General features: G+C 41.9%; 1 pseudogene; it reads left to right on the plus strand.

Moving 5' to 3' along the window:
- Positions 1–212: 212 nt before the first annotated feature.
- Positions 213–26,513, plus strand: LOC118577978 (annotated as a pseudogene).
- The last annotated feature ends 230 nt before the right edge of the window (positions 26,514–26,743 follow it).

A 26,743-nucleotide genomic window follows, 5' to 3' on the forward strand; every position in this document is an offset into this window, starting at 1 on the left:
AAAACCAAAAAAAACAAAACAAAAAAACCCAAACAACAACAACAACAAAAAAAAAACAAAACAAAAAACAAACAAACAAACAAAAAAAACCTTGCCTCTATGTCTTCCAGAACTTAACATTAATCTGATAAGCTTTTCTGTCCACTCCCCACCATCCCTGTGGTAACTCCAGCAGCACTATGCTGGCTTGGCTGCTGTCTCCAGCGGCCACCATGATCATCTACTGGGACCTTATCAGCCACAACAAGCTGTTCTCTGACATCTACAAGATCCGGGAGAGAGAGGATGGGCTGTGCTGGAGGAGGGAGGGCAAGGTGGTCAGTAGAACAGGGGGTAACAATGATGACTTGATCATTGATGACATCCTTCCACTAAAGGCGGAGGCGGAAAGTCCCGGAAGCACAGCAGTCACTGGTGTGGATATTGTCATGAACCATCACTTACAAGAAACCAGCTTCACAGAAGAGGCCTTCAGAAAGCACATCAAAGATTGCTTGAAATCTCTCAAAGGCAAACTTGAAGAACACAGGGAGAGTAAAGCCTTTCATGACTGCACACATCTTTGCTAATTTCAAGGACTACCAGTTTTTTACTGGTGAAAACATGAATCCAGATGGCATGGTTGTTCTCCTGGACTATTGTGAAGATGGTGTGACTCCATTTGTGTTTTCTTTAAAGGACAGCTTAGAGAGGGGAAATGTTAACACACTGGGTAATTATTTTGGCTCTGTCAACTGTCACCATGACTGACTGCTGCTTGTCACCCATGTAACATCAGGACTTAGACAAATGGGCTGATGTCATCTTGAACTTTTATTTTGGCTGTGATGTATTTGGAGTAGAAGCATTGTTTTTTAAGAAAAAAAAATGTCATGTAGGTTTTTTTAAATAAAGTGCATTATAAGCTAAAAAAAAAAGTAAAATTTGTGAACTGGTTAGAATTACATTTAACAATTTACTAATTTAGAAAGAATGATGTCTAAGACTACCGTGTTTGTCTCTATTTGGCCAAACTTTCCTTTATATTTATTGAAATTGCAGTGTGTTGATAGATTATTTCAAGGATCTGTATTGTAGCCAGATAACACAGTCCCTGAGTTTTGACAGTGAGCAAAAGGGAGAGTAGGCTAAGGTCTGGGCTGCCCCAGGGAGACCTTATCAGAGACACAAAGCCCGAGGCTGTTACTGAATTTTGAAACATGGCAATAAAACATAGCAAAAAGATTATGAAGGCCAGAAGGAGGTTTGGGAAAAATGCTGATAATGCCCAAACTTTCTTTGAGAGTAGAGAGGGGACTTGAGTCAGCTTTGTACTACCCACCGCTGGCACAGACTGGCACAGGCTGGCACACAAGAACACCAAATGAAAAAGCAGTAAATAGTGACCCAAATTCTTGTCCTTAAAACTTTGACCACACCACAAGTTCTGGTGGGACACTCCTGTAATCCCAGAATTTGGGAGGTAGAGGCAGGAGGATTACAAATTCAAGATCATTCTTGCCTTCATATTAAGCCTGGGCTACAGGAGACCCTATCTCAATAATCTTTGGCCACATTATACCAAAGATGTGTGACAGGTCAGCTTCCATGGGTGATTTCTTTTACTTGTTTATAATCTTTGAGGAACTTGTCATTAGTTTTTTTTTTTAATTGTTAATCATATTTCACATTTAAGTTTAACTGAATCATAAAAGTGACACCAGGGTGAGCACATGGAAAACATGCACAGTAGAGCTGGGGAGACGGCTTAGTCTAGGTAGAAGGTGTACCGTACACGTATGCAGACCGACTGCAATCCCAGCACACACCTAAGAAGCCGGAGGTTGTCTCTTTCCACCACGTGAGCTTGGGGGGCAAATTCAGCAAGTGCCTTGAGTTGCTGAGTCATCTCACCAGCCTTAAGACTCACTTCTTGACCACTTAGAAGCCAGCATTGCCAAACAGGTTGTGTTCAGCCACGCGAGCTTTTGAATCGTTTTCAGGTCCTTCAAGAACTTTACATCTTTGCCACTAAGAGAGTCTGGGAGTCAGAGTCTGGGACTCTCTTAATCTGTAAAGCCTTAAGTGATACAGCAGGCCTTGGTTGACTGTCTCCGTTTGGTTTCCTAGGGCTGTTGTTATGTGACCCCATGTGACAGACATTGAATTGGCTGGCCCCTTGAAGAAAGGACCCTGAAGAGCAGGTCAGCTGACACCGGCTGGCTGTTAACTCTTTCAGTTCCACCTCAGGTTCTCAGAGGAGGTTCTGTTCTTCTCAGATGGCCTAGTCAATAACCAAGACTGTGATACAACACTCCACCAATTTCTCGCAATGTGGCCCCTGTGGTAGTCCATCCTCCCTCTTAAAATTCCCCACTGAACTGCCAAAGTTGTCAAATCTGCTTTGCAGTCTTCCAGGCTCTCCCTGCTCAGCCCTGCCTCCACCCTCATCCTTCCTTAGTTGAGCATCAAGTGCTTAGCAAGAAATCCTTTATTTCCATAATTCCCTTCCTGGAAGACTCAGCAGCTATATTTATTTGGTAAAGTTGGACTATAGAGAGTGAGGGGAGAGTTATAAAACCAGGCTGTGAAAGACGTGCTGTCTCTATAGGCCATGTCGAGTATTGTTTTACTTTTAGGGCACTGGGATTTTCTTCTTCTTCTTTTCTTTTTCTTTTTCTTTTTTTGGTTTTTTGGTTTTTCCACACAGGGTTTCTATGTGCAGCAGATCTGGCTGTCCTGATTAGGCTGGCCTCGAACTCACAGAGATCCATCTGCTTCTGCCTCCTGAGTGCTGGGATTACAGGCGTGTGCCGGCGGGGGGGGGGGGGGGGGGGGGGGGCTCTGTTCTTGCAGTTATTCCCAGTCTTCCCATCAGGCAGCTCACAACCTGTAACTCCAGCTCTGAGGAATTGATGCACCCTTCCAGCCTCCAAGGGTGCCCCCCACACACACACACCACACACACATCATATAAATATTTTTTAAATTTAGATTTATTTTTTATCATTTTATGTGTATGGATGTTTTGCCTGCATATATGTATGTGCACCATGTACTTAAAAAGGGAGATTTGGATCCCCTAGGGCTGGAGATACAGAAGGTTGGGAACCAAACCTGAGTCCTCTGCAAGAGGAGCAGCAGCTCTTAGCTGCTAAGCCATCATCATCTTAATTCTTTCCACATGCTCACTTATTGTAAAAGGAAGAGCTGAGCTCACCTGGGAGAGGTAGCCTGTCAGTTCTGACAGAGGACAAGGGCAGCAAATGAGATGTGGGCCAGCAAACATGGCATCACGGAACTGGAGAGTGTTCTCTGTTCATTTGGTTGTTTCTAGTTTTTGAGACAAGGTCTTACTATTAGCCCAGGTAGACCACTATATAATAACGTGTGGTTATTTATCTTCCTTAGGGGAGAGGTTGAAGGCATCCAAAGGGAATTCTGTTCTTCCCATTCTGGTGAGAATATCTACTCTCTGAATCCTTGGGAGAAGTGTAGTTCATCTCTCTCTCTGATGGGCCCTAAGGGAATTTTATTTCAGGGTCACACTGAATCTTCAGTCAACAATTTACACCTTCTTTCTATTTAAGCACATCTGATAACATGGCCCAAAGAGATTTTAGGGAAACTAAGCTCTTACCCTGAAGCATACTGTCTGTTCCACAACAGCTAATTATACATCTGAAGTGTGGTTGGGCACAGGTGAGTCTTATTCTTCTTTCCATCACATTGAACTTTGGAACCTTTTCAAGTCTGTGACGTTTAGATGGGAACCATTGTGAAAAGCTAAAGTGAATGCTCTGTTTACTCATGGCTTTTATATAATTTATTCATGCTCTTTTATGCTAGCAAAATCATTCTCATGTTATTTTAGTATTTCTAATTAACCAAAGTGAACATCGTCGATGAGCGGCAGGGCTTCTCAGCTAAAGAATGCCTGTATGCTGAGGTCAGCACCACTCTGGGAGCCGAGGATAGAGTCCCGGTCTGATTTCCGGTGCTGATGGGCAACTTTACAGATGCTTACCTGTTCATAGCTCTGGCTTCCTCAAGAAAAGAGGTAGTCACCTTTCTAGGTCTGAATATGTCCTCAACCAACAAACTTTGTATTTTAACATTTGATTTTCGGGGCTGGAAAGATGGCTCTGTGTTTAAGAGTGCTTGCTGCTTTTACAGTTGTTGGTTGCCAGCACCTGCATCAGATGGCTCATAAACACTTGCAAGTTCAGCTCCAGGGAACCTGACGCCTTCTTTGGGACTTTGTGGGTACCTGCACTGACATACACATGTAACCCCTGCACAGACACACATATATGTTGTGGTGATATTTCATTTGTGCTCTAACAAATAAAGCTTGCCTGGAGATCGGAGTGTGGAGCTAGCCACTAGAGCCCAGGTAGTGGAGACACACACCTTTAATCCCAGCACCTGGAATCTCATGCCTTTGATCACAGTACTTGTGAGGCACATGCCTTTAGTCCCAGCACTTGGGAGGAGGAAATAGGAAGTGATATGGCTGGGCAGAAGAGGAAGTGATAAGGTGGGGTGGAGACAGAAGCTGGCCCTTTCAGTCTGAGGATTCCTAGAGGTAAGAAGTCTTTCTAGTGCCTGGCTGCTCTGCTTCTCTGATCTTTCAGCTTTCACCTTGATATCTGACTTCGGGTTTTTATTATTAAGACCAATTAGAAATCTTGCTACATTAAGAAATCATAAAAAAAGAATAAAGCTTAAAAAAAGAAATAATGTTGTGTTGATTCTCATGGAACTGTCATTTACAAAAAAAGCAGCTGTATTTGATGTGGCTGGCAGTGTATTCCAGCGATGCAGTGTAGACTTACCATGTATGAGGTCTGAGACTCAATCAAGCCCCTGCACCAATCCAATGATGACAACAACAGCCAGCTGCCCTTGATACAGCTGTGAAGTAATTAGCTGGCTAGAGATTTTCCAGTAAGGAGTCCTGATGTCCTCACAGTCGGCACTCCTCACCATCGCTTTGAAAGGACATCTATGAGGGTTACAGTGAACGACTTCAGCTTGCACCTAAGAAGCATTACTGACTGTAATTTGCTTACAGTTACAAATGGGGAGGCAAAGACAATTGTTTAGAGGCCCAGAGAAGATGTGTCCCTTAGTAGAGGATTAGCCAAAAAGAAGCACATTCAGTTCAGAATCTATCCTTCCTTCCTTCCTTTGTTCCTTCGTTCCTTCCTTCCTTCCTTCCTTCCTTCCTTCCTTCCTTCCTTCCTTTCTTTCTTCCTTTCTTCATTCCTTCCTTTCTCTTTTTCCCAAGACAGGGTCTCTCTGTGTAACATTCCTAGCTGTCTGGGAACTCTGCAGACAGGCTGGCCTCAAACTCAGAGATCACCTGCTTCTGCCTCCCTAGTGCTGGTATCAAGGGTGTGTGCAACCACCACCTGGCTGTAGATGCCCTTTTTATCTAAGTTAACATCCCTCCATGCACATGGCTTCATAGAGGCCAAACTGACCTCAAACTCACCATGTGGCTAAGGATAACCTTGAACTCTTGTTTCTCCTGCCTCCCATCCTGAGTGCTGGAATTACAGGCATGATCAACTTCACTTAGTTTTATATGATTCTAGGTACTGAACACAGGGCATCATACATATTTGGACTCATCTACTAACTGAGCTACATCCATAGCCCAAATTATATAACACAGATGAGCACTTTACAGATTTATTTTTCTTGATTCAGATTTATCATTTTAGCCCCCAAAGAACAAGTTTACTGTATATGCAAGAACATCCTAGAAGTGATGTACAACTTATGTGATTTGATTAGATTTCCACTGTTTCTCCATACTATTTGGATCCAAGGCACCCACTAATTATCACTGAGGGTAATTTCCAATAGTCTTCATCCTTAAACCTCTCTACCCAAAATTTCAACTGTCATTAGTCCAAAATCAGAGTCTTTTTCCTACACGAGGTGATTGAGACAAAGTATGATATGAGATTTTAGAACAGCATACAAGTTAAAGCTTGTTTATTTTTAGAATTTTACACTTAATATTTTTGGTATGTAAGCCGGGCACTGGTGGCACATGCCTTTAATCACAGCACTCAGAGGCAGAACAAGCATGCTGTGGGATGTTCTGCATGTTCAATGTGTTGCTCTGATTGGTTAAAATAAATAAAGTGCTGATTGGCCAGTAGCCAGGCAGGAAGGATAGGGTAGGTGGGACAAGGAGGAGGAGAATTGTGGGAAGTGGAAGTCTGGGTAGGGAGACACCGCCAGCCGCTGCCATGACAAGCAACATGTAAAGACACCGGTAAGCCACAAGCCACATGGCAAAGTATAGATTAATAGAAATGGGTTAATTTAAGATAGAAGAAGTAGATAACAAGAAGCCTGCCATGGCCTTACAGTTTCTAAACAATGTAAGTTTCTGTGTGTTTACTTGGTTGGGTCTGAGCGTCTATGGGCCTGGTGGGTGAGACTGTGGGCCAGGCAGGAAAACTCCAACTACAAATGGCGCCCAACATGTTGGTAAGAGTTTCCACCTAAAACCTGAGAAAAAAGATTCTAAAATGGAGCTAAAAACAGCTTCCTAGTTGTTTCTCTCAAGTTAGCGGCAGCCTGCAGTTTGAGCTACTATGACAGGTTCCTGGCATGTGTGTCTGACCTGCAGTGTGGCGGGAATGAGGAGTCTACAAGTGGCACTTTACTCCGCTGCGTGGTAGATTTAGCCTTTGCTAGTTTAAAAAAAAAAGTTTCTGGGCTATGCACTGCTTTGATAGAACTGCTTCTGATAGCTGATGGTACACATGGCTCCAGACCCAGAGCTGGCAGTAAACTGTACCAACGCCATGTTGGGAAGCTGAGGTGGGCAGAGCCAGCAGCCACAGTGGCTTTCAGTCTTACAAAGATGGATATTACACAGAGAATCTGGTTTATGTTGTCTTTGGGATTTTTAACCACAGAAAAAGATTTGATCATAAAAGCTATTGAGTTAAACAAATATGTAAATTTTAAAGGGACCTTGACTTCAAAATTTGGATATAAGGGTATGTTGCTTTGGAAAAGAGTCTCTGCTTTTGTTTCCACAGAAAGCCAGAGGCTGTGGATTTGTTCCAGATTAAGATACATCAGGTTTGATCAGCCAAGACCACCTGAAAGGTCTCTGGTGACACCATGGCCCAGATGATCCAACATCCAGAATGGTTTCAAGGCAACTGGCTCAGAGGTTTACCCTCACTGACTACTCCATAATCCTAAAATTTTCTTTGTGTCCCCATAAGATACAGCGCCCCCCTCCAGCAGGAAGTAGTAAGAGAAACTACGCCCAATTTCTCAAAATTATCAAGCTGGCTTTGGAGATGGAATTGGCTCACTCCTTCTTAAACCCAGACATATTGCTAAAAAAAAGGTTAAGAGATTTTTGTGTCCCAAATCAGAAGAGCCCTCTGGTGTGGGACAGAAAAAAAACACAGTATTTTTATTTAAAGTAGGTTGATTATAAATGTGATCTCTTTCTAAAGAAGAAAAGGGGATATGATATAGATATAATAGGATGAAAGAGTAGATTAATGAACTTTCTTTTAAAGAGCAACAACTTGTTTAAAGTGTTTTACATTGGTATAGATTTTAGTCTATTGATACAAACTTAAAGTTAATTTCATTATACTGTGTGTATATTTCTACTCTTGTTTAAGGTATTATGTTTGTACAGCTCATTTAAAATTGTAATGGATAATTTAAAAATAGATTAATAATTTAGTCATCTCTGATAACCATACTCATAGCCATGTTAGTTAAGTCTTTTAGGTATATATAGATATATTTCAGATGGATAGGTAATCTTCAAATACTTCAAAGACCTACAGAATATGGCATTTAAAATATTTTTAAAATTTAGACTTTCTGGACAGTGAGACATGTCTGCTGGTGGGTGAGAGAGATTTGTCCTGACTGTGGGCCAGGCAGGAAAACTCCAACTACACAAGCAGATTTCTGTGAGTTCAAGGCCAGCCTGGTCTACAGCCAGGATAGTCAAGGCTATACAAGAGAAACCCTGACTCAAAAAACAAACAAAAAAAAAGAAAAGAGAAAGAAAGGAGCAAAGGGAAAATGGAAGAGAGAGAGAGAGACAGAGAGACAGAGAGACAGAGAGAGACAGAGAGAGAGAGAGAGAGAGGAAGGAGGGAGGGAGGGAGGGAGGGAGGAAGGAAGGAAGGAAGGAAGGAAGGAAGGAAGGAAAAAGAAAGAGGTCTGGAGGGGATGTAGATGACTGTAGGTAACTGAAGCTGCAGAGACAAAATCATGGAGAAGAAGGGACAATATACAGCACCATCACCAGGTCTGCCTAATACTCATTGTTAACAGAAACTCCTGGAAACAGACACAGGAGTAGATTCTAAGGCAGGCACAATATAACATGGAGGAATTCGTTGATTTGGATGCATTTACTACACGTTCCAGTATTATGTGTTAACTTGTGTAGATTGAGATGAATCTGACAGCTTAATGGGCAAGTGCTGCACAGCTTGGGTCTGGAAACCTGACTCAGGCTAGGAGGGAAGGAAGGAAGAACACACATGCACAAATGTAGGTGCAGAAAAGCTGTGTCAGGTAGGCTGTGCACACTGATGGAGCCACACTAACTGCTATGACACTCCTGGAACCTCACCCAGTTTTTATGTACTGCACAGCAGCAGGGGTCGATAGTCTCATATGACAGCTCTTCTCCACCCCCAGCTCCCCAATAATGACACGGAAACTTATTATTAATTCTGAAAACTTGGTCTTTAGCTTAGGCTTGTTCCCAACTAACTCTTATAACTTAAATTAACCAGTTTCCATTAATCTATGTTCTACCTCGTGGCTTTTTACCTCTCTTCCATTTTGTAGGTCTGACTTCCTCTGTGTCTCGCTGGCATCTCCTGCCTCACCTAATTCTTCTTCCCAGCATTCTTCTCTCTCTGGAAGTCTCGCCTAGTCTCTCCTGCCTAGCTATTGGCCATTCAGCTCTTTATTAAACCAATCAGAAGGCTCCATAGGCAGAGACACATCTTTACAGGGTACCAAAAGATTAACCCACACCAGCAGGTCATGACCCTTTTGGAGGGGTCGAATGACCCTTTCACAGGGATCACCTAAGACCATTGGACAACACAGATATTTACATTATGATTCCCAACAATAGCAAAATTACAGTTATGAAGTAGCAACAAAAATAATTTGTGCTTTGTGAGGGTCACCATAGCGTGAGGACTGTATTAAAGGGTTGCAGCATTAGGAAGGTTGAGAACCACGGCTGTAGGAGGTCTCCGTAGGGGAGCAGTCTCGGCTTGCAGTCATCCCGGAGGAGGAAGCTGCGGTTGCTAATTTTGTCCACACTTGTGAATCATTTGTAACCACTCAAACTTGGACCAGGGGAAGAAGGCTTTGCCAGTTCTGAGCTCACCTGGGGGGAAAGGTTTTGCCAATTTTCCACGGTTCTTTGACATGGCCAGCTCATGTCAAACCATCCATATTCACTCAGAACTTCGGTTGCTTAAGACCTCTTTGGCTCCCTACAGGCTGGTTGAAGATTTGATTTAGTACTGACATTTTTTTTTTCTGTAGTATAGTTTTATTTTTTAATCTATATTTTTAAGTTAGCATACAAAACAAATAATGTGCTTCACTACATATATGCAACTTTACTTCGTTCTTATCCATCCTTCTTCCCTATAGCCTTCCCATTTCCTTCATCATCCATGTTTCTCTGCTCCCCAACAGGTTGCTCCTGCTGCAGGTACAACCAACCTGTAACATTCAGAAAAGTCATCTGTGGTTCAGTGGATGACTCCTCCAGATCAGATCCTGCCTAGCTGCATGGTTCAATAAGTTTCTCTGTCATCTGGTGAGCTAGTCCCATGGACCAGCTCTGGCCTGCTTTGAGTCCAGATACCCTCTGTAAGAGAACCTGAACTCGTTTAGCATTTGAGTTTTAGCATCCGAATCTACCTCTGTCAGCAGGACTGGCATGTCCCCAAGTCAACAGGGTTGGCGGGAGAGATCCAAGGGCTCTTCAGAGAGGACTGTAAATGAAGAGTCTGAAACATGGGACTAGAAAACAAGACTTCCTGAGGACAGGTGCCTGTTCCTGACCACAGTTTGATCCAGCCTTCTCTAATCCTTCTGGAATGCCTGTGCATTCTAGAAAGGATCGAATGGAAATGCACCATTCTAGGGGCCCCTCGGCTGTGCTGAGCTGCTGATCCTAGCAAGCAGAGTGGAGCTCCTATTGAATGGGCAAAGAAGGGATGCTGGGTGTGGGGCATAGGCAGTGCTATCTGGGAGTTTGGAGTTCAACAGATTGTCGGCAGTTAGCTACCATGGACTGAGAGCCAACAGCAGAGCAAGAGTGTTCTCTCCTAAGACTGTACACACCTTGCTGTGTTTTAGTTATGTGTGTCTCCCACCAATTTTTTTTTTTTTTTTTTTAAGGCAGGATCTCACTCTGTATAGCCCAGGTTATGGCAAACTCACAAAATCCTTCCATCTCAGTCTCTCAAGTAGAAGAACTACAGGCACATCCCATCGAACTCAGCTTCTCCCATTTAATCTTTAATAAATGAAAAATACATTGTATGATGTACCACAATATTGAACTAAACTCCCCCCACCCCGGAAAGCTGGGATCAAACCCAAGCCTTGCATGTGCCGTGCACTCTCTTGGGCTTGCATGTCCTTGTGTGTCCCCCTGGTTATCGATGCCTAGTTGCTTCTTCTAGTTCTTTCCTGCCCTCCTGACCCCCAGCTTCATAGGCTTGCTCTAGGTGGTCTGTCTTCTTCCACGAGACACGCCCCCTCCCTTTACTCTTGTCCTAGCCAAATTCTCCCAGTCCTAAACTGTTTTCTTAAGCTTCAGACCATTTGCACTTGGACATCTCACAAGGACTCTAAAATCTGGTATGTCTAAAAAGGAACTGTCATTTCTCCCTTTAAATCTGCAAGTTCTGGTAGGTGCACACCTTTCATCCCAGCACTTGAGAGGCTGAGGCAGGTGGGTCTTTATGAGCTCAGGGTCATCCTGGATGATTTAGTGAGTCAAGCCAGCCAGAGCTACATAGTGAGAGACTGTCACACGTAAACAAAATCTCCAATTTCTCAGGTTTCTGTTTGGGTTATTATTAAGTTCAACTTCTACCACATAGTCCAAGTTAGAAATCTAGAAACTTCTTTCTACTTCCTTTGTCTCTAATTCACTTTACTGCTCCAGTGCTTCTCTCCACCTGGTAAGCCGCTCCCCACTTTTCCAGTGCTCAGCATCCGATCCAGGATAAACATCTCCCCACTTCTCCAGTGCTCAGCATCCGATCCAGGATAAACATCTCCCCACTTCTCCAGTGCTCAGCATCCGATCCAGGACAAACATCTCCCCACTTCTCCAGTGCTCAGCATCCAATCCAGGACCTCGTACACGTGGGGCAAAGGCCCTACCCGTGAGCTACACCCCGGGCCTAAATTACTAAAGTGGCTTCCGTGTTCTGCAGAGATCCTCCGAACCATTCTCATCTCCACCACTGTCCCCCCACCCCGTGTTTATCCTGCTCCCATGTCTACTTCAGTACACGGTCGAACCTGGTTAACCCCTGCGGACTTCCCCATGCCCACAGACTAGAATTTAAACTCAATTGGAATGGCTTTCGAGGTCCTGACCTTCATTCTCATCACTTCCAACTTCCGATGGACGTTTCAAATCCACAGACCCCACCCACACTTCAGTTTTGGATTAAAAAGAAAAAGAAGGGTTGGGGATTTAGCTCAGTGGTAGAGTGCTTGCCTAGCAAGCGCAAGGCCCTGGGCTCGATCCTCAGCTCAAAAAAAAAAAAAAAAAGAAAGAAAAAGAAAGAAAGAAAGAAAGAAAGAAAGAAAGAAAGAAAGAAAGAAAGAAAGAAAGAAAAAGAAAAGGAAAAGATTCAGCTCAGTGGTAGAGCGCAAGACCCTGGGTTCGATCGTCAGCTCAAAAAGGAAAAAAAGAAAAAGATTTTAATGGTGATTTCTTCCTCCATGCTTTTTCTAGAACTCCTGTTACTCTGTTGATAGACTTTTCTGGGGGGAAAGGGCAGTGAGACAGGGTCTCACTATATAGCCTCCACTGGCCTAGAACTCGCTATGTAGACCAGGATAGACTCTCATAGAGCTCTGCCTGCTTCTGCTGTCAGAGTGCTGGGATTAAAGGCACACACCACTATGCCCATATGCCCAGCTTTGATATGCTTTTCTGACTGATCATCTAACTTTCTCACCTTTACTTTCCTATTTTCCGTTTTTCTAACTCACTTTGCACTTCTTTAAGGAGATTCCCGTAGAATTAGAAATCCTTGAATTTCTGCTAGTATGTATTGATTTCTAATGTTCTTTCTTTTGTCCTTGGGATGCTCTTTCCTTTTTTTTTTCTTTTTTCTTTCTTTCTTTCTTTTTTTTTTTTTTTTTTTTTTAGACAGGGTTTCTCTGTATAGTTTTGGTGCCTGTCTTGGATCTGGCTCTGTAGACCAGGCTGGCCTCCAACTCACAGAGATCCGCCTGGCTCTGCCTCCTGAGTGCTGGGACTAAAGGCGTGTGCCACCCCCCGCCCCCAGCCCTTTCCTTGTTTTTTAAAAAAACTGAATTGAATTAATTATTATTGCATATGCTGTGTGAGGGTGAGTGCCATGCATGGACTGCTGCATGTGTGTGGAGGTTAGAGGTAACTTTTAGGAGTGGTTCATACCTTCACTGTGAAGTCTGGGTATAGTGATATTTTATTTGTATTGAAATGTGATTTTATTTGTATGTTAATAAAGTTGCCTTGAGGTCAGAGCAAGCCAGAGCAGAAGCTGGGCGGTAGTGGTGCACGCCTTTAATCCCAGCACTTGGGAGGCAGAGCTAGGTAGATAGATCTCTGTGTGTTCAAGGACACAGTCAGCATGGCAGACACACACCTTTAATCTCAATACCAACCATAGAAGGCCTGGAGGTCTGTACAAACAGGCAGTGACCTGGGTTTACAACCAATGAGAAAACAGAACAGAAAGTCTATAAATAGACAGGACACACAGAAGTAGGTCTCTTGCAGAGAGGAAGGACAGCAGAAGCAGTGAAGGGTAAGGTTTTCTGCTCTTGCTCTGACCACGTGGTTTTTAACTCTGCAACTGGTTCTGTGTTTCTTATTTAACAAGACGGTTACATCTACATTTGGCACCCAACGTGGCAAGAATTCATTAAAAAACCGCTTGCCTTGGCAATGGGTCCGGCTTCCCGCCTGGGCGGGCCCGTCTTCCTGGCTCTGGAGCTCCGGCCTAACCCCGGCCTAACCCGGGCCTAGCTCAGCTTAGGACTCAGCAGCTGGAGTTACTTGCTTAAAAAGCCAGTGCTAGGAACAACTCAGGCCTGCGGGAGCTACCACTAATTGCAGGAGCTACACGCGACTGCAGATAGGCTGCTTTTGGCTGAAACGCCAGCGCACGTGGTCGGTCGGAGCTTAAGGAAACCAGAGCCCAGGCTCGACTCGGCTCAAGCGTGAACATGTGGTTGGATTCAAGCTTTTAGCCTGAACGTGGCTATGCTTTCTTGCTTTCTTGCTCTCTCTCTCTGTCTGGATTACCACCTCAGATGCTAGGTAGCTGTTTTGAAATTCCCTCAGATTTCTACTGTTCTACGCAGAATTGGTAAGTCATTTATATCAGATATTTTAAAGGGAACTATTTAAAAGAGATTTTTTTCCACATTAAAAAAAAATGGGTTTTATGTGTACATTGGAAGAAAATTGGGCTTTGTTTGAAATTTTAGGCAGTCTGATAAAGGAACAACTATATGAGAAGATTAATGTTGATCGAATTATGTACATTATTAATCTTCTTATCCTTATTTTATTATTTAAGAAGATAGTCAATTTAAGTGCCAGGATAAAAATTTCAGGAAAACCTGTTAAAATGAATTATAGAGAAATTCAGATTCAGACAGAAGACATTAACAGTGAAGTTGTTTCAGGATTGGATTATAAAGTTACAGAAAGAAAGCCTGTTTTCACACAATCACCCTTAATTTATCCGGTAACCATACAACAGCAACCTGGTCAAGTGAATACACAAAATATTTGGACTCCAGTTGAAATGTTAGACTTACGAAGGTTTAAGGAAGCAATAGTATCTCATGGCATGCATTCTCCATATGTAAAGCAAATGTTAAACTCCTGGTCAACTTATAATAGAATTATACCACAGGACTGGCGGGAGCTGGCACAGGCGGTTCTGGAACCCGGACAGCAGCTCCAGTGGCAAATGTGGTTCAAACAGGAAGCTAAAAACATAGCAAAACAATGTAGGGATAGAGGTATACAAATCTTCCAGGATCAGCTTGTTGGAGAAGGCCAATATGCTGCAGTACAAACAATGTTTATATGATATCCAAACTCTAATTCTATGTTGAATGGCAGCCTTAAATACATGGGACAGAGTTGAGGAACCATTGGATAATAGAAAAAAACTACAGAATTAAATCAGCCTATATACTTCAAGGATGTGCTGACCTCAGAATGGAAACCAGGGGATGTGTTATGTTGGGGACGAGGTTTTGTTTTTGTTTCTGCAGGAGAAGATAAACTGTGGGTACCATCAAAATTGATAAAGTTTCAATTTGAACAAGAGAGACCTCTTAATTAGAGGAGGTGTTCATCAACCAACATGACCATCCAATTTAAACTAACTTATACCATTAACATATGCCTTTTCATTTAATCAGATATAACTTGCCAAAAGGGAACCTCCTCAAAATTAGTCTTGGGGAAGGGTTTTTGTTTTTGTCTTTTAGGAGAATGAAGGCTAAGGAATCTGAAGAACACTGGACAAATGAGACAACTGAAGAAAAAGGACAAATCATCTGTCCCAGGAAAAAGAGTAAAATGGCCTATTGGTATATCATCTACAAAATTTCATAAACCTTTCTAAATGTTTGTTTCTGCTCATCTCTAAAAAATTAATACTATTGGTCTTCTTGTAGTCCCAGTTCAATTAAAGTTTAAAGCTGACTTTGGAGTTGGAGAATGGCTCTCTCCTCCTTTATACTCAAGCATGTTGTTAAAAGGAAAATGCAAACTCCCTGTATCATACCAGAAGAAAGAGCCATCTTCTGACATGGGACAGGAGAAAAACCAAATTAATTAAGGGACTACTATTACTAATCTCAATTCTTTGATTCTATTCTGATTCTTTAAACTTTTCTTAAAGTATGAATTTTATATCAAAATTTACAAGATATATATATATACATATATATATGTATATATATATATATTTTAAACTTTGTTAAGATAATAATGGTCATATAGAGTACTAATTAATTCTAGAGAAAAGGCTTCGATTAGCTGCCTATACATGTCTTTGTGTTCGAATCTCTTTTCAGTTTTTTGCAGGAAATCACGGCCAGGCCTAACTTCAACTGAAATCTCCAGGAAGAAGATGGGGCCCCACAACGACAATTCCATGTGGAAAATAATATCACTAAGCTGACAAACATCATCTACAGATCAGCTTTGGACTACAAAGTGCTTAGAGCAATTCTGAGATGGCTAGCTGAGATCATCCAGTTTCAAAGACTACTTGAATAAGGACTTGAGATAAACCCTGAACTTTGGCATATGGATAACAAAGAATATAATTACCTTTCCTAGAATTTGTCAATTAACCCAAAATTTTTCTTTTCAGAATAAAGATAACTTCGCCCATACCCAGCAGGAAGCAATTTTAAGAATACGATGCCCACATTCCCAAAGGGGTAGTGTGGGGTGGGTGGTTTTTTGGTCTTTTATGGGTATTGGGTCTGGGATAGTTTTCATTGTTTAGGAGGATTGGTTACAAGTTGTTGTTAAGGGTTAGGAAAAGGGCTAGGCAAAAGGTGCTTGTTTAAAAAAAAAAAAGAAAGAAAAAGACAATTACTAGTTTTAAATACTTTACATTGGATTGGATTGTTTTATATTGTATACAAATTACTATTATTATTGAGATTGAGATTGTTAGAATATACCATACACATATTTCTAATCTTGCTCGAGATATTGTATTTATACCATTCATTTAACAATGTAATGAAATTTGCTAATCCTTGAATGTTATTATTACCAACTTTTAGGATATGTAGAAATGAAAGTTAGTGGTTAGATATTACAATTGAACTTGTATTCATATTAGGTGTGTTTTCAAGATCAAACAGATATATTTTAGATAGACAGGTCATCTTCAAACCCTTCAGAGATCTACAGAACATGGCATTTAAAATGTTTTAATAACTTAGGAATTTTTCTTTTTTGCTATGACTATGAGACATGACGGCTCCTGGCAGTACCAATCTACTTCAGAGAAAATATGGGCATTGAAGAAACTGCATATGGAGTTAACTTTCATTGTGGCAAAAGTTAGCCACTGGACAACAAAGTATAATCGAGTCAACTGCTGACAAACAGGACAGACAGGACATGAAACCAAGGACTACCGATTCTTGCCAAAACAAGTGTGGTTGTGGCTTTAACAAAAGGCATCTTCTGAAGCCTGGACAATATGGCACCATCCTTGAAGTGAGTGACCTTTGCAATCTGTAAAAGGTACCATGCCCTTTTCTTCGAAGGCAGCTGAACAGGGAGTGGGCCAACGGCTTCTGAGGTGCAATGGAACAGCGGATGAAACAGTTATTCTTGAAGAGTAACTAAGCTCACCCCTCTCAATAGTAGACTGGCGTTTAATAGAGGGATGTGGAGAAGAACGGGATGCCGAGATGAAGCCACATATACACAGCCAAGAAAAATGGACAGCTGACTTGAAACAACATCAATAATTTCCAGAATTTAAAATCCTGAATCATGACACGACACTAATGGAATTCAGGTGTTTCTGGTACATGGACTGCTCTCACCAAATGTGAGGTCAAACTGTTGACCTTATATACATCCTAGTTCACAAATGAGTCTGTCAGATATGCTAAGCCTATAGGCTGAAGATGATGCCCCAACACTGTGGAGAAACCTCAGGTGACTGTCCAGGCAGCTGGCTGTTTCTGTAAACTCACATTTTTTTTGGAAGCTGCTTGTATGCACTTCCTGTTTTTATTTTTTATTAGGTAGTATTATTTCCTTCTTGGGTCTCTGAGGGAGTTGAAGATCAGTTAGTTATAGTTATAATTATCTTTGTTAAGGATTTCAGAAAAACTCACTAAGAGCTGTAAGTGTATAAATTTGAAAGACATTATAAGACAGTTCCGTTAGCAATATAAGTTAGGATAGAAAGTGAATCAGGTAAATTTTGGACTTAACAAAATAGGATAGATAATGGAATTATTTTCTCTGAATTTGTCAAATGCAAATGGACTAGACATTGTTTAGGTATTTATTGTTTGTATATATGGTACATATAGTTACTGTACTTTTGTATATAGTTTTTCTTATTAGTTATAACTTTTTTCCTTTTTTTCTTTTTATTAAAATAGAAAAGGGGAAATATAGTGATATTTTATTTGTATTGAAATGTGATTTTATTTGTATGTTAATAAAGTTGCCTTGAGGTCAGAGCAAGCCAGAGCAGAAGCTGGGCGGTAGTGGTGCACGCCTTTAATCCCAGCACTTGGGAGGCAGAGCTAGGTAGATAGATCTCTGTGTGTCCAAGGATACAGCATGGCAGACACGCCTTTAATCTCAATACCAACCATAGAAGGCCTGGAGGTCTGTACAAACAGGCAGTGACTGGGTTTACAACCAATGAGAAAACAACAGAAAGTCTATAAATAGACAGGACACACAGAAGTAGGTCTCTTGCAGAGAGGAAGGACAGCAGAAGCAGTGAAGGGTAAGGTTTTCTGCTCTTGCACGTGGTTTTTAACTCTGCAACTGGTTCTGTGTTTCTTATTTAACAAGATGCTTACATCTACATCTGGGGATCAAAGGCAGGTTGCCAGATTTGTATAGTAAGTGCCAATACAAGAGCAGAGAGTCCCTTTGATGGTCAACAAAAATGCTGCATCTCATGTGGTAGTAGGTAGAAAAACATGAAGATAGAGCATAGGATTTGACAGCAGCTGACTGAAGAGTCAAACAACACAGATCTCCACTTCCAAGTCCAGATCTTGTTTGAGCAATCCTGTGACCCTACACACATGGGGGAGATAGGGATATCTATCTTGTTAAAGGCTTGTTTCCCTAATTTTCCATGAACATCTGAGCCCACGGAAGTGGCCCCTCCCCTCCCAATCCCCCAACCCCCCCCCCCAAGAGCTAACATTCTCCCCATGTGAGAAAATGATACAGTGGTCATAAACTAAGCCCCTTCCCCAGGAGCTGGCCTCACTTGGTCTCTTTGTTATTTGACCTATAACCTGGTTAAATTATATCGTAACATAGCTAGGGATACTTCTATAGGAAAAGAAAGGGTATAAGCTATTATAAACCCATTTGATTTGCTTGTGTAGCTCTTGCAGAATCTAGAGGAAATTTCTAAAAGAGGCCTGTAGATTACCACAAGCTTAGCCAAATGGTAGCTCCAATAATATTAGATGTGATATTGCTGCTAGATTAGATTAATGTGGCCTCAGATGCAGCCATTGAATTAACAAATGCAGTTCTCCTAGCCTGATCAAAAAGAGCAGAAAAAAATTATGGGGGGGCCTGGAGAGATGGCCTCACAGTTAAGCATTGGCTGCTCTTCCAGAGGACCTGGGTTTATTCCCAAGCACTCACATGGCAGTTCACAACTGTAACTCCGGTTCTAGGGGATCCAATGCCCTCCATGGGCACCAGGCATGCAAATGGTGCAGACATAAATGCAACCAAACATTCATTCACATAATATAAAACATGATTAAAATTAAAAATTAATTCCACATAGAACACAGCTATTGTGTCGGAGTTCTCCTAAGAAGACTCACCGTGTTAGCAATATGAGGAGATCCTGGGAATAAAATGAAGATCCCTGCAAAGCCCTTTGTGGGCTGGGAAGGAAAACTTGGAATGGTCTGCAATGGACCTTAAACTTGGAGAAGAGGCATCTTCAAGATTCATATGTAGTCAAGCTATAAGTGTATTGAGAAGCAGACCTGAGAAGCATTTGAGGTGAAAATTGTTTGAAAAGCAAAATCTTACATGCTAATAAAAGGATTCATTTGCTTAATTATAAAATATGTAATACATCAATTCAATATCATTTTTAATCATGGTCTCCCTTTCCATTCCCTAAATATCTTTCCTCATCTCCACTTTATACAATGTTTAATATATAACCACAGTTAGTATATGTGTGTGTGTGTGTGTGTGTGTGTGTGTGTGTGTGTGTACATATACACATTCCAAAGTTAGTGTTATCAAAAGCATAAGTGGGGGTGAAGGATATAACTCAGTTGGTAAAGGGCTTGTCACAATTATGAGGACCTGAGTTTGATATCCAACACTCATGTAAAAACTGGGCATGATAGCATGTACTTTGTAATCTCAGTGCTGGGAAAGGAGACAAGTGAATGCCTGGGACTTGCTGGTCAGCTAGCCAAGCCTAACCAATGAAGTTCAAGTCCCTGTAAGAGACTGTGTCTCAAAAAAAGAAGATGGCAGGCAAACATTCTACTAACTGTCCTACATCCCCAGATTGTTGTTTGGCTAAATTGACATAACATCAAATTATCCTCTAAGTATTTTTTGTTTTATTTTTTTCGAGACAGCATTTCTCTCTGAAGCCCTGGAACTCACTCTGTAGACCAGGCTGGCCTCCAACTCAGAGATCTGCCTGCCTCTGCCTCCTAAGTGCTAGGATTAAAGGTGTGTGCCACTACCTGCTACGGTCTGTCTTGCCCTCTAAATATTTATGTTTGTACCCATAGACAAATTCTATTTTTTTAAAAATATTTTTATTTGTAAGTATGTGTGTGTGTCCATGTGTGAGTCTGTGTGTATTAGTGCAGATGGCTCTGGAGGCCAGAAGAGGCCATTGGATTCTCTGGTATTACAGTTGTGAGTCGCCTAGCGTGGGTGCCGGTAGCCAAACATGGGTCCTCTGCAAGAGCAGCCAGTGCTCCTAACTGTTGAGCCAGCTCTCCAGCCGGACACTAAATCTTAATCAGAGAAGCTTCTTTCTTTAGTGAAGGGTTATGATTGCAGACTCATGGCCTCACAAGATGCTGAAAATGAATGACAGATGGTTGATCCACCCTAAACAAGACATGCAGCCCATCTCCCCTACAGCTCAAGGAAGGTCCAGGAAGAATGTAAAAGCAGAAAGAGAAGGAGAAATGCCATCTTCTAGACAGGCTGCCGCCACCGTAGTCACAAACTCACAGCAGCCTTGGATGCCTGCGTTGGGTTTACACAAGAATGGGCCCATCAACAGTCCTGGTTGCTGGACTATTTGCTACTGATAGATTCAGGGAAACGGGGAGCCATTGCCTTTAGTTGTGTACTCACTGATGACCCCACAAGGTCCAATGGATACTTTCAACACAGGGCTGATACAGATGGTGCTGGCTAAACTCAATGGGCTATAAAACAAAATCAACAGTCATGAATCCGGGAAAAGGACTGGAAGGGAGAAGCGGTTGTTGATAGGGATGGGAGGGAGACAAAAGAGGGCAGGCAAGAGAGTCATCAGAATGATTATACACAGGCCGGAGAGATGGCTCAATGGATAAGAGTATGTACTGCCCTTCCAGAGGTCTTGAGTTCAAGTCCCAGCACCCAAGTCAGATGGCTCACAACTACCTGTAACTCCAATTCCAGGGATATTGGACAACTCTGACCTCTGAAGGCACTGGCAGTCATGTGCACATACGCACACACAGATAAGTAAACATAATAAAATAACCTTAAAAAGAATGATTATATATATATATATATATATATATATATATATATATGAAAATTTCAAATTAATTAATTTTGAAAAATCAAATTAATTAAAAAAATGGATAAAACCCAAGGTGGATGAGAAAGACACCTGAAACTGATTTCTGGCCTACACACACACACACACACACACACACACACACACACACACACACTTACACACAGAGGAAATAACAGTTATCAGTCTCTTGCATTTTGAAATGGGAGCCAGATTTTGTTATTAAATTAGTAATGAAGGAGTTGCATACAATTTGTTTGCCTAAACTGTAATCTCTAAGCCCTACTTCATTCCTCACCCTCATCTTATCACTAATTTCCATACTAACCTGAGAGACAAATACTTTTTTATTTTAAAGTCTCATTTCTAAAGTTGCCTCAATTTTCCAGACATTAAAGGAGCTGTGTTAAGATTCCTGGTCATTTCTGTTTTCACTCTAGACATTGCAATGTTGTTAAAGAAGTATCTTTAGATTCTCACGTTCCTCTTGGAAATGAGTTGATTTCTCATCAGAGGAGAGGGATCAAACAGATAAACACAGGCCCAAAGCCAGTGTTAGCCCAGATGGGTGAGGATTGTCAAAGGCATTGTTTGTTCTGTGTCTACATGTCTTTGTGCTTCTCCAGGTCTATGCTCTGGGTGTAGACTATAGCTCATTCTCTGCCTCCAAACTCTGTTCTCTCGACTCTTCCTGTGTATTAGCCAGTGGATATTTCTGACCGACTAACCTTCCCCAAACTCTGCCTTTTGATAGTTGTCCTCCTGTTCACAGTGGCATCTTTTATCTCTGCCAACCCAAAAGTGTTCAGATTCTTTAATTAGGCATGTTAAGCTTTTTTTTTTTTTTTTTCAATGTCTTCTATCTCCTTTGCAGTTTTTCTCATTAATTCTCACCACAGACTTTGAGTTCTCGTCGATCTGGAATACTTGCTATTCCCAACATCATTTTGTATATTCCCAAATGTCTCACATGACATGTTATTACCATCTGTATTTACGTGTTTGTTCAATGTCTGTTTCTGGAAGTAGACTGTGAGCTCCTTGCTGTCTGTGTGTTGGATTTTGTATTTTGATCACTAGAAAATGTCAATACTAACAAACTGGTATCGCTTGAAAGGAGCTGGCAGAGGTCAACAGTGACCTCACATGGATCCCAATAACACTACCCACCTGATACTCCACACACCATGTACTGACAAGGCTTTACTTTGGGTTTCCCTTGATCCTACTTGCTGTATTTCTAACGTCTCTGTCACGTATCAGAGCTGTGTCTCCTTTTCCTTCTCTTCCCCCTGCCCCTCCTTCTCTTCAGTTTTTCCCACTTGAAGTAGGCAATGGAATGATTCTCATACTTCACTGGAAATTCTTATTGCCATTCCTGCCTTTCCTTGTCAATATAAATCTGTGCTCAGGAGAGATAATCTACTTACTCATGGTACCTACAGGAAATTTCACTGGATTCAGAATTTGGCACCATGGATTTGAGTTCTGGTTCTGTTACTCATTTGCTTGTGGCCTTAAGACACAACTTTTCTTAGTCATCCCTGATATAGTAAATGGGGATAAAAGAACCAATCAGACAGGGAGACACAACAGAGTCACAAAGCAGCATTTAGAAGCCAGTTGAATTAAAATGGTAGTGCTTTTGACTGACACAATTCAGTGAATTCTCTTCAGCAATGATATACTTTTGTTTGTTTTTTCGAGACAGGGTTTCTCTGTGTAGCTTTGCGCCTTTCCTGGATCTTGCTCTGTAGACCAGGCTGGCCTCGAACTCACAGAGATCTGCCTGGCTCTGCCTCCCAAGTGCTGGGATTACAGGCGTGCGCCACCACCGTCAGGCCCAGCAATGACATTTTTTCCCCAAGATAAAAGGCGCAAAAACACCGCATTCTCTACAGTCTCGTCATTACTGGATTTCCCCACCTCTGTGTCTTTCTGTAGCGTGTTCTGCATCTATCCCCAGTTCTAGAACAGCCTCAGTTACGGTGCTTTCACTCCTAATACTTAGAAAAATCACACTCACACACAGTGCTGATGAGAGTAGGTTGTGGCAGGCAACATCCAACATGTCCCCTTCAATCTCCCTCTTGTGTGCGGTCTTCTCTGACCTTGAGCTGATAGGCTAGATACAGTAGTGACTGCATGTGACCTCCTGACTTCCGAGGCTAGGTCAGAAAGGTATTGCAGCATCTACCTTGCTTCCAATTCTGTTTATGGGAAACCAGGATATTGGAGAGAACTCCTGGATGTAAACTGGGGATTTTGGTTAAGATCTACCTCAATTTTCCAGTCACATGACTGCCCAGGTAACCTTCGAATGACTGCATCCTCAGCCAATATCTGATGTCAGTTTCATGAGCTACTCCCAAATGTCTTCACTCACAAAACTGTGTGAGGTATTAAAGTACTGTTATTGGACACCTCTGAATTTTGGAGTAATTTGTTATTCAGCAGTAGCTACAAATTGTCAGCATTCACTACAAGGGAAAGTATTTATACTTTAAATTCCACTCTAGTTACATTCTCAGGAAAGACTCTGGAATATATGATGTAAGAAAACCCAGAGAAGAATGTTCACTGAAATACCATTTGGAAGAAAAGGGAAGAATTAATGTCTACCATTAGTGAAATAAGTACACAAATAATAGCTAACATTTATTAAGTTAGCATGTAGTAGGTATTATTCTATACAATCTAGATATATTAATTATAAAACTTATTAGAAAAGTACTCTTAACTTCACTTTACAAATTAGAAAACTGATGCATTTACAGGATTTAGGTCACTTCTTTCGGTATTTATAGCTAACAAGTAGGGGCATTATGCTTTAAAAATTGTGAGATACACATTTTTTTTTTTTTTTTTCCTGAGGTAGGATCTCACTTGCACAGTTCAGGTTGGCCTTGAACTCACTTTGTAGCTCAGGCTAGTCTTGAAATGGCAGTCCATCTACCTCAGCCTCTGAAACACCAAGATTGCAGGCACGAACCACCCTGCTTTGTTCAAAACGTGACATACTCTTTTTTAAAGCTTTTTTTATTTATTTGTGTGGGGGCTTGCACGTGCTACAGAGTGAAAGTGGAGGTCAGGGGACATCTTTTGGCAGTCTGCTCTCTTCTTCTGCTGTTGATCATGGGAATTGAACTCAGATTTGGAGGCAGGTACCTTTACCCACTGAGCTGTCTCACAGGCCCTAAAATGTGATAAATTAGTGTGTGTGTGTGTGTGTGTGTGTGTGTGTGTGTGTGTGTGTAGGGTCTTCCTTGATTGTTTTCCATCTTAATTTTTGAGACAGTCTTTTATTGAACCCAAAGCTCATCAATTTTGCTAGGCTGGCTAGTCAATGAGCTCTGAGGAGTCTCCTGTCTCAGGACCTTTTAGCACTGGGGTTATAGACACCTGGGATTTTACGTGGGTGCTGGAGGATCTAAACATTTGTTTATTTTTAGTGTTTTTATGTGTATGGGTGTTTTACCTGTATGTATTTATGTGCACCATATGCATGCCTGGTGCTCTAGTAGAATAGCAGAGGGCAGTAGACCCCTTGGAACTGGGGTTTCAGATGGCTATGGTGAGATGAATGCTGGGAACCAAACCCAGGATCTCTGCAGAAGTAGTATAGTCTCTTAACCACCGATTTCATCGCTCTCTCCATGTCTATGAAGCAGGCCCTTGACCAACCTCATCTCCCTAGCCACAAAATATGATATATTTTTATAACAGATTGTTTTGTGGTACCTGGGAATGCCTGAGAATTTTTGTTATGCATAGGAAGAAATAAGGCCCCAGTAGGAGAGTACAGAGTGAAACCACTTAAACAAAAATATACAAAACTGTTACACAAATGCAATTTGGAAATAGACTCTAAATTCAAATTACAGTTGCTTCTGAAGAAGTTATACAGAGATGGTTGAAATGGACTTTAGATATAGTAAATAGTAATGGTTAATTCTGAGTGATGGGCCTGTATGAGTGTAGATATGTTACTCCTTGTATTTTGTCATGTCCTCAAAAATAATTTTTAAAAAATCTATTTAAATTAAACTTTACTGTTACTATGTTTAAATAACGGTTCTTCCTATCCCACTATCTATTAATCATGCTTGTTAACAACTGATTAAATCAAATTAACATATTGGTTGATTCAAAATGAAATATTCTTTTTTCTCTATTGTCTATCATTCTTTTTTCCTTAAAAAAAAAACCATAGTCTTCAAGTAGCTTCCATTTTTAAAAAAAAACATTTATTTTTATTTGCATTGGTGTTTTGCCTGCATGTATGTCTGTGTTAAGAGTGTCAGATCTTGGAGTTACAGACAGTTGTTAGCTGCCATGTGGATGCTGGGAATTGAACCCCGGGGGTTTCCAGAAGAGCAATGTTCTGTTAACCACCAAGTCACCTCTCCAGCCCCGCAGCTTCCATTTTTAAGCATTATGGCAGGTGAGAATCATTCCTTACTGAGAAATAGTTTCTTCCTTACAAATCTAATAGTGGAGTCAAGATAGACATTAAAGGAATACACACACACACACACACACACACACACACAATTCTGAAAAGAATGGTGTTATGAAAGCCTAGGACTGTGGTGCGAGATTCAAGGAGAGGCATTTAAGTAGAGATTGATACTTCACAGTAATCCAAGTATACTTGCAGAAATAATGTCAGCTCCTCATTTATGGAAGAAGCAACTGACCTCATTTATAATTCTTACAAATTATATGCAGACATTGTTACCAGTCTCTTTTACAAATCAATTGCAAGAGCGATTCCGGTCTAAGTCATAGCCTGTGTTCTTGACTTCTGTTCTAGGCCTTCTTCGCTTATTCTTTCTTTATACTTCACTCTCCAGCTGAACTCGGCTATAGATGTCTTTTAATACAGTTCTTGGAACTTTTGTTTTGTTTTGTTTTGGTTTTAGAGACAGGGTTTCTCTCTGTAGCTTTGCGCCTGTCCTGGATCTCGTTCTGTAGACCAGGCTGGCCTCGAACTCACAAAGATCCGCCTGCCTCTGCCTCCCGAGTGGTGGTTTGTCAGCAAATCCTACAATTTGAGTAACAGACAGTCACAAGTCGGTGCTGTTTCCGGAGAAGCTACAGTTGAAGTTGTCATTCTTGAGCACCCACTAATGTACCTGGGTGAGAAGACACCACAGTGAAGAAAATGAACATGACCTTCACTGTCATGGGGTTTACTGCTAGCTGGGCAGTTAGACATTAAATAACAACAACAACAACAACAACAACAACAACAAAACACCGCATTAATTTTTAGGTAATTCAGGGGAACGGAAGGCAGACAAGAAGAACATGAAAATCCTAATTTAAAGCCGAGGCAAGGATCAGAGAATTCTAACAAAAAACTACACAAAAAGTCGTGTTCTTTCTTTCCGTAGTGCTAAACCCCTCAAAGAACCCCAGGAGGGTGCTGCTGCCTCAGCTGGCGCCCCATTGTTCGGACCGGCTGGTGGACTTAGCCACTTTCTGAGTTGGCGGGGGGCGCCGACGCTCTCCTACATCGTGCCCTGGGAAGAGTTTCCACCCCTCGAACTTTCCGATCCCACCCTCCGATCCCACCACGGCGTCCTCCTTCCGAGCATCTTGCCGCCTGCTTGCTGCTCCTTCTTCAGCCGCGATAGCCGCCTGTCAATCCTGTCTGCCGCAGGAGCCTGATCTCGAGTTGTTGCCTCTCCCCGCGCCCCGCAAAGCCTGGGACTTCTCGGCGACGGCTGGCGGCCGGGTCTTTCCACTTGGCCACGCGGCCCGTTCCTCTCCGGCCGGGCGGCAGGTGGGCTGGTGGCACCTGGTCCCGGGCGCTCCCCGTCCTCGGCGGCCCGCGGCCCCGGTGCGAGCGCTCGGCTTGTGTTCGGGGCTGGCTGCGCCCCGGAGCGCGCGGGCAGCCC

The sequence above is a fragment of the Onychomys torridus genome, chromosome 2 (assembly GCF_903995425.1).
Source record: "Onychomys torridus chromosome 2, mOncTor1.1, whole genome shotgun sequence".
In the NCBI taxonomy this organism is placed as follows: domain Eukaryota; kingdom Metazoa; phylum Chordata; class Mammalia; order Rodentia; family Cricetidae; genus Onychomys; species Onychomys torridus.